The 6,000-nt window shown below is 37.2% G+C and overlaps 1 long non-coding RNA gene across 1 annotated transcript in view; it reads right to left on the reverse strand.

Moving 5' to 3' along the window:
- Nucleotides 1–6,000, reverse strand: part of LOC114364641 (uncharacterized) — a 64,704-nt gene that overhangs the window by 39,415 nt on the left and 19,289 nt on the right. The window contains exon 2 of the long non-coding RNA XR_003656866.1: nt 2,950–3,001. This is a non-coding gene — a long non-coding RNA (uncharacterized LOC114364641). The remainder of the gene's footprint in view (nt 1–2,949; nt 3,002–6,000) is intronic.

Consider the following 6,000-nt stretch of genomic DNA (forward strand, 5'->3'; position numbering starts at 1 on the left):
CTAAAGTTAACAGATAAAAAGTTAGTTTGTTGCCGACTTCGGGTTCGATTACATAAGACCGGCGAAGTTTCTCTATTGCCCCTACTTACGGGTACAAATTTAGACGCCCCCTATTTAAACAGTGTTGCCAAATACCTACGTGTAATTTACGCGAGTGCGGTTTACACCCGACGAGCATATGGGTACGGAGACGGAATAAATCTCGGACAAGCACGATTTACAAGCAACTGGTGATTTGTTAAGAATTCCAAGGGGAGAGCCGTGTTTGATTAGACTGGGGAGCGGGCCTGATGTTTTTTTGCGTTTGTAATTTACGCGAGTAACAACTACGGCATCCGAGTGAGCGATTGTTTCGGTAAATCCACTTTTTCACCTGACATTGATTGTTAAATATTAAGCGCGGGACGCGATGATTGTTACAGTAACGGATATTAGACATCAAGTTGTCAGTTTTGTTTTGGAGGTGTGAATTAAATGTAATTTTGATAGAGGAATAGTCGCGGCTTTATTGCAAGACGAAGGCTCTAATAACAGTAGGTGTTGATAGCGTTACTATGTTACTTGTCTCATTAAATAAAATTAATTTGGTGTTACGAGTACTGTTTCCAATGTGGTCAAGACTCGAGACTTTACTGAGTTGTCTGCTATCTATATGATATCACAATTTACTCTTACTTCGGAGAGCTTCTTAAGATTCCAAATGAGCAATGTCAGACGACTGATACAACTCTTGTAGGTATAGTAGAGTCAACAGCACTACTACTAATAATGTCGACTTGCCATTACCAATTCTCAGCTACCAAAACTTTAGGCCCAGTACACACAGAATATCCCAAGCGACACAGAGCAACTGTCTTTTATAATGTAAAAAGCAACGAGGCTGTTTGAGCCTCGTATTACAAGTTCAACCAAAACCACACCTGTGCTGCGGCGGCGCTCCACAAAGCAAACACACCTGATTATACCTGCAATGGCTACTTACCTAATTGTTTCGGGTATGATGTATTTGTTTGAGTTATGAAGCGTAGGGATTTTGCGCTTTCAAATTTCGAACTCCGTGATTTTCTTTTGTTTTTGTTTTCTTCTTCTAATTTTCCGAAATTACGTTTTTCATTTGTTTTTTCTTAAAATGTGTAATCTTGCTAGATTTTACATTTATTAGCCGACTTTTAAGTAATTTATTTTATTAACAAATAATTAATAACGATGAGAATGTTGATCAAAAACTATCAATTTAGATTAAAGAAAGACATGCTTGTATGTATTTTATTAGCCCTTCTTAATTATAATCATGTAGGTATAAAAGACTCAAATTCAAACAAAAAACCATAATGTGCGTTCAATTTTCTAAAATGATTTTTTAACATTAACTTACAGAATTTTGGGGAACACAACTTTTCACTCTGTTACACCTGAGGACTGTAGCATTATGATGTCCACGCCATTGAAATTACGACTTTAACTCATGGAACCAAAGTTTAATACAGGTTGAGGAGTGTGTCAGTGAAATAATCTATAATTCCCAAGTTATATCCGTTGGGAATAAATTCACAACTAAAGTGAAGTTGTGAGAGAATATTGTGCTATAGTTGTGTGTGTATTTATAGGTCGCGAAATTAGTAAGATTTTTTTTTTCTTTTTAATAAATTCTTTATTGAATATCTTATTTGACAGTTTAAACTCTAGGCTAATCTAATGCTACAAAAGGTAAAGTTATACATGTGCCTGAACTAGGTCAACCTAATTACAAAGGTAATTCGATATTTCAAGTGAAGCTATGTAACTATGTTACAGGAATGTTAATTAAGACAAAGTTTCTTAGTAAACGTGATTTTTAATAAATTTAATTTATGAGAAAACAAAGTTCTTTACACTTATTCTTATGTGTGTATTATAACTCAAGTCCTTACCCGGATCTCAGATTTATCCACAATTTATGATATAGCTTCATTGGATTGTAAGTTAAATGTGTCCTTTGAATTCCGACATAAATTAGGCTTAACATGAGTCTTCTTCAAATTAGCTGGGCTCTGTTGGTAAATTTTGCGAAGTCGTTTCTAAGAAATACATACCTACATAATACTATTTCCTATCACTTTTTCACTACACACGTTCCCGCGTCAGAACGCGGTAAAAATTTAAATTAAATCGTTTTCTCTGAGGTTACTACCGATCTACCTGCGACCTGAGGGTTTCTAAAAGCCTTCTGTTTGTTCAACCTCATTCGAGCTCTCGTATAGTCACACCGAATCGTGACACTATTCAAATGCACGTAGGATTGACGACAAATACTGTTTTCGGGAGTAAATGGAGCTTAGCATCTTATGTTTTGTCCTAGAGAGATAGGGTAGTCAAAGTGACTCAGTCTGTGTCAGAATAATTTTAATTTTATGTACTTTTTATCACAAACCTACAATAGATAGGATAATGAGACCTAGATTAGCAAATGCTTATTTAATTTTAATATTAATAAAAATAATCCAGAAAAAGTTTTAAAATAAATGTAATACTATTCTAGGAATACATAGAAAACTGTACAAAACTTTCACACGTGCTTTCACATTTTGTTTTATGGGACAGGAGAAAATCGAGTAGACAGATCACCTGACGTACTATTTTGGAAGTAAAGGTAAATTAGTTTGTTCTATAATAAGGCTGCTTATATTAATGCTTGACAACCTTATTATTATAGTGACACTATAATCTAGATGTACTTACTCGTAGCAGTGCAAAATTAATGAACCGCGCTACTTTATCTTAACTAGCGAAGAAATCGTTATTTTGAGACGTTGAAAAATAGAAGTTTGCTTTAAGTTTTTGACGGCCCCGAACTTCTTCTAGGTGTTATGAAGCCATTCATTAAGAACTCGGAGTTGGAGGTATTCAAACAAACTATCATAACAAGCACGTTTGTAACATAAAGCAAATAAAAATAAATCTGCTACTTACGCAGTTAAATGAATCAAATCTATGTGAACTTTCTCTAACAACATCCACGTACCTGGAACAAGAAAATTACAGAAATTTAGTACCTATTACAGAAAAAGACAAAAAAATTCGTTAAAAATCAGATTTTTGAAAAACAAGGCAATAAAAGTGTCATGCCCGTTTTCACCATCAATCCCTAATATTTTTAAGTGGCCCCTAAACAAAATTCCTGTTATGTTTTACCATAGGGGTCTAACAGAGCTAGACTTAAAACACGGTCTAAGTCAAGTCAAGCTACTGAGCACGATTTTGCGTTTTAACCGCTGCAGCGCTGCAAGCCACTTAGCGTACAGCGATGCACTATCGCCGAGATCTCAAGCTGTCTCAAACGAGCCCTATTCTACATTTTCTCAGGCTCCATTCCAAAACAAATGAACATCTGCTTACCAAGATATCGACGACATAATAGAGCTTTTTTGTGCTGTTGGGATAATTTACCTAAAACAAATTGACATAGAGGCGAAAATTACACAGGATAGTGCACGTATCAATTTGATCAGTGAATAATGTATCAGTTTACGTCAAACGTCCGCTGATTGAATTTGGAGCGTGTCGTAACGCATTCGTAGCGATGCGTTTTGTAAAACAAACCGTCAAATTAGTATTGCGGTTACGGCTGATGCGTTGTAAAGAGCATTCGGATTTGGGATTTAATTAAAGTTATTCGGAAACTGAAACAACATTGGAATTCAGCGTTAGGTACGTTCGGAAACAAACCAATAGCCGCGCGGGTGAACCGCTAGCGTGGGTTAATCGCCACGCCACCAACTAGTGGGTAATCCTTTCGAGTGGTGTGCATATAACGACTGCATTCCGACCCGTGCCGTGCTGAACGCGCGTGGGTGCCCATGGGTTGGGATGAAACGGGATTTTCCTTGCAAATTTTGACTAGTTACATTTTTAAACAATTTTCACCAGATTGAAGTTTTAAACTTTTTGCTAGTTTGTGTGGAACAATAAGTGTACTTTATTTATGAGAAGAAATGGTTGACCTTCCAGTGAATCAAAAAGTTATCTTCTTTAATCCTTTGAGCATTTTATTTCCAATAAAAGTCTCAAAACAGAACATCTTGTAGTCCACACGCTAGAAGTAGAAAGACAAAAGCAAACAATAATATGGTGATAATATTATTATTTTGTGTTTATTACCTAACTAAATTGTTTCAATGGATCGTGTTGAAGTAAATTTTAATACCAACATAACCTATCCTACCTACTCTAGCCACAATACGTGAGTAGAACGTGTAGATTAAGCAATTATTTGAAATATTACTGTTATTATGTTGATCGGAATCATGAGTGCGATAGAGAAATTATTAGCTCTACATTATTACCTTCCCACACAATGTTTTAGTGATAATGCTCAATAATGCCATTTATTTCATGACAGGCACTACACATGTCCCAAATAATCACTTGGCTCTATTACCACTTCAGACGATAGACTGTTGAAGGCATAGAATGTCGTGTTAAGATTGCTAGAGTATGTCCACCTTAGTTTTATACAGCTTACTTAATTTTCGAAACAATCATGTTCATTTCTCAATAGGTACACATTAATAATGCCAGAAATCAGTGGTCCAAATACTATCGACATTTTTTACCGTTTGATTTGGACACTTGCACACTTAAATTGCCGCTTAAATTAAACGCTAAATTCAAGTTAACTGAGAATTGATGTTGTGCTTTCATCATCATCATAGGTTTAATCAGTACTTCCGGTCAATTTGTTTTATATCTACCTTGAATCATGGCGAACCTACTTGCATAGAGAGAAATTGCGGCACTCGGGCGGCTCAAAGCGATGACGGGCTCGTATCATTGCATGACGTACGTATAGTGCAGTCGCCCGCCGAGGACGCAGACACGCGTGATGGTATTGTACCGGCGGGTGGACGGAACTTGCGCGACCTTTCGTAAACGTTGCTTTTGGATTTGCTGGATTAGCGCTGCTGTTTTGTTTTTGTATTTGTAGAGATAAAGAGAAAGAAAAAGAGAGAGAGATAAGCGCGGATATTTTATGGGCTTGGCTTATTTATTGGCTTGATACTTGTGTGTGGCATTAGCAATATCTCTTCAAGTAGATACCCACGAATGGAGATCCAATTGAAATAAATTGTTACTGCTGCCTCATGCGACTACTTAGTGATGTGATAATTATAACAATCAACACTTTCACTTATCGGTACAAATACTTTTGGATGTTCAAAAGGTGGAGTAAAAGTACAGGTTATTATTTGCATAGATAAGTATTTTGCCAATTTCCAAGATATTATAGAAAATACGCCCATCAGGTAATTTGATTCAACTGCTTTAAACTTTATTCCCCTACAACTTTATGTAGAGATCTATGCCAAAGTAATTTTTGGACTTGACTTGAGACAAGACTATAAGCCTGATAGATCTATCTTAACAGTGCCGAAAGCTGTAGAAATTCTCATAAAAATCGGACATGAAGAAATTGACAAGACAGTTTTCACTATAAAGAAAATTACTTGAAAATTATGCGTGGTACCTAAATTTACATCATTTATTTTCTTCTTCATCTTTTCCCTATCGCTATTTCCCATTATTTGGGGTCGCCTCTCTTACATCGTCGTCGTCGTCGTTTCAGCCGAAAGACGTCCACTGCTGGACAAAGGCCTCCCCCAAGGATTTCCACAAAGACCGGTCCTGCGCCGCTTGCATCCAAGTACTTCCCGCGACCTTCACCAGATCGTCGGTCCACCTAGTGTACTCTTACATCATTTATTCTATTTTATTTACTTAACAATAAAATTTATTTAATACATCAGTCAGACCAAATAGTGACGTTGTTGTATCGTTTCACGCATCCAGCCAGCAATAATCTAAGAAAGAATAGGAAACGAGATGAACTGAATGGAGGGCTGCGCGCGCGCGTCCATTGCCCTCTCCCCACCCGCGCGAACGCGACTGACTGCATTCCGCCGCGCTTCCTGGCCGGGCAAGTGCAGCAATGCACTGCAAGTACCCCCCCCCCCCCCCCCCCCC

Source organism: Ostrinia furnacalis, unplaced genomic scaffold, assembly GCF_004193835.3.
Source record: "Ostrinia furnacalis isolate ACB-3 unplaced genomic scaffold, ASM419383v2 OfSCF0069, whole genome shotgun sequence".
Taxonomy (NCBI): Eukaryota; Metazoa; Arthropoda; class Insecta; order Lepidoptera; family Crambidae; genus Ostrinia; species Ostrinia furnacalis.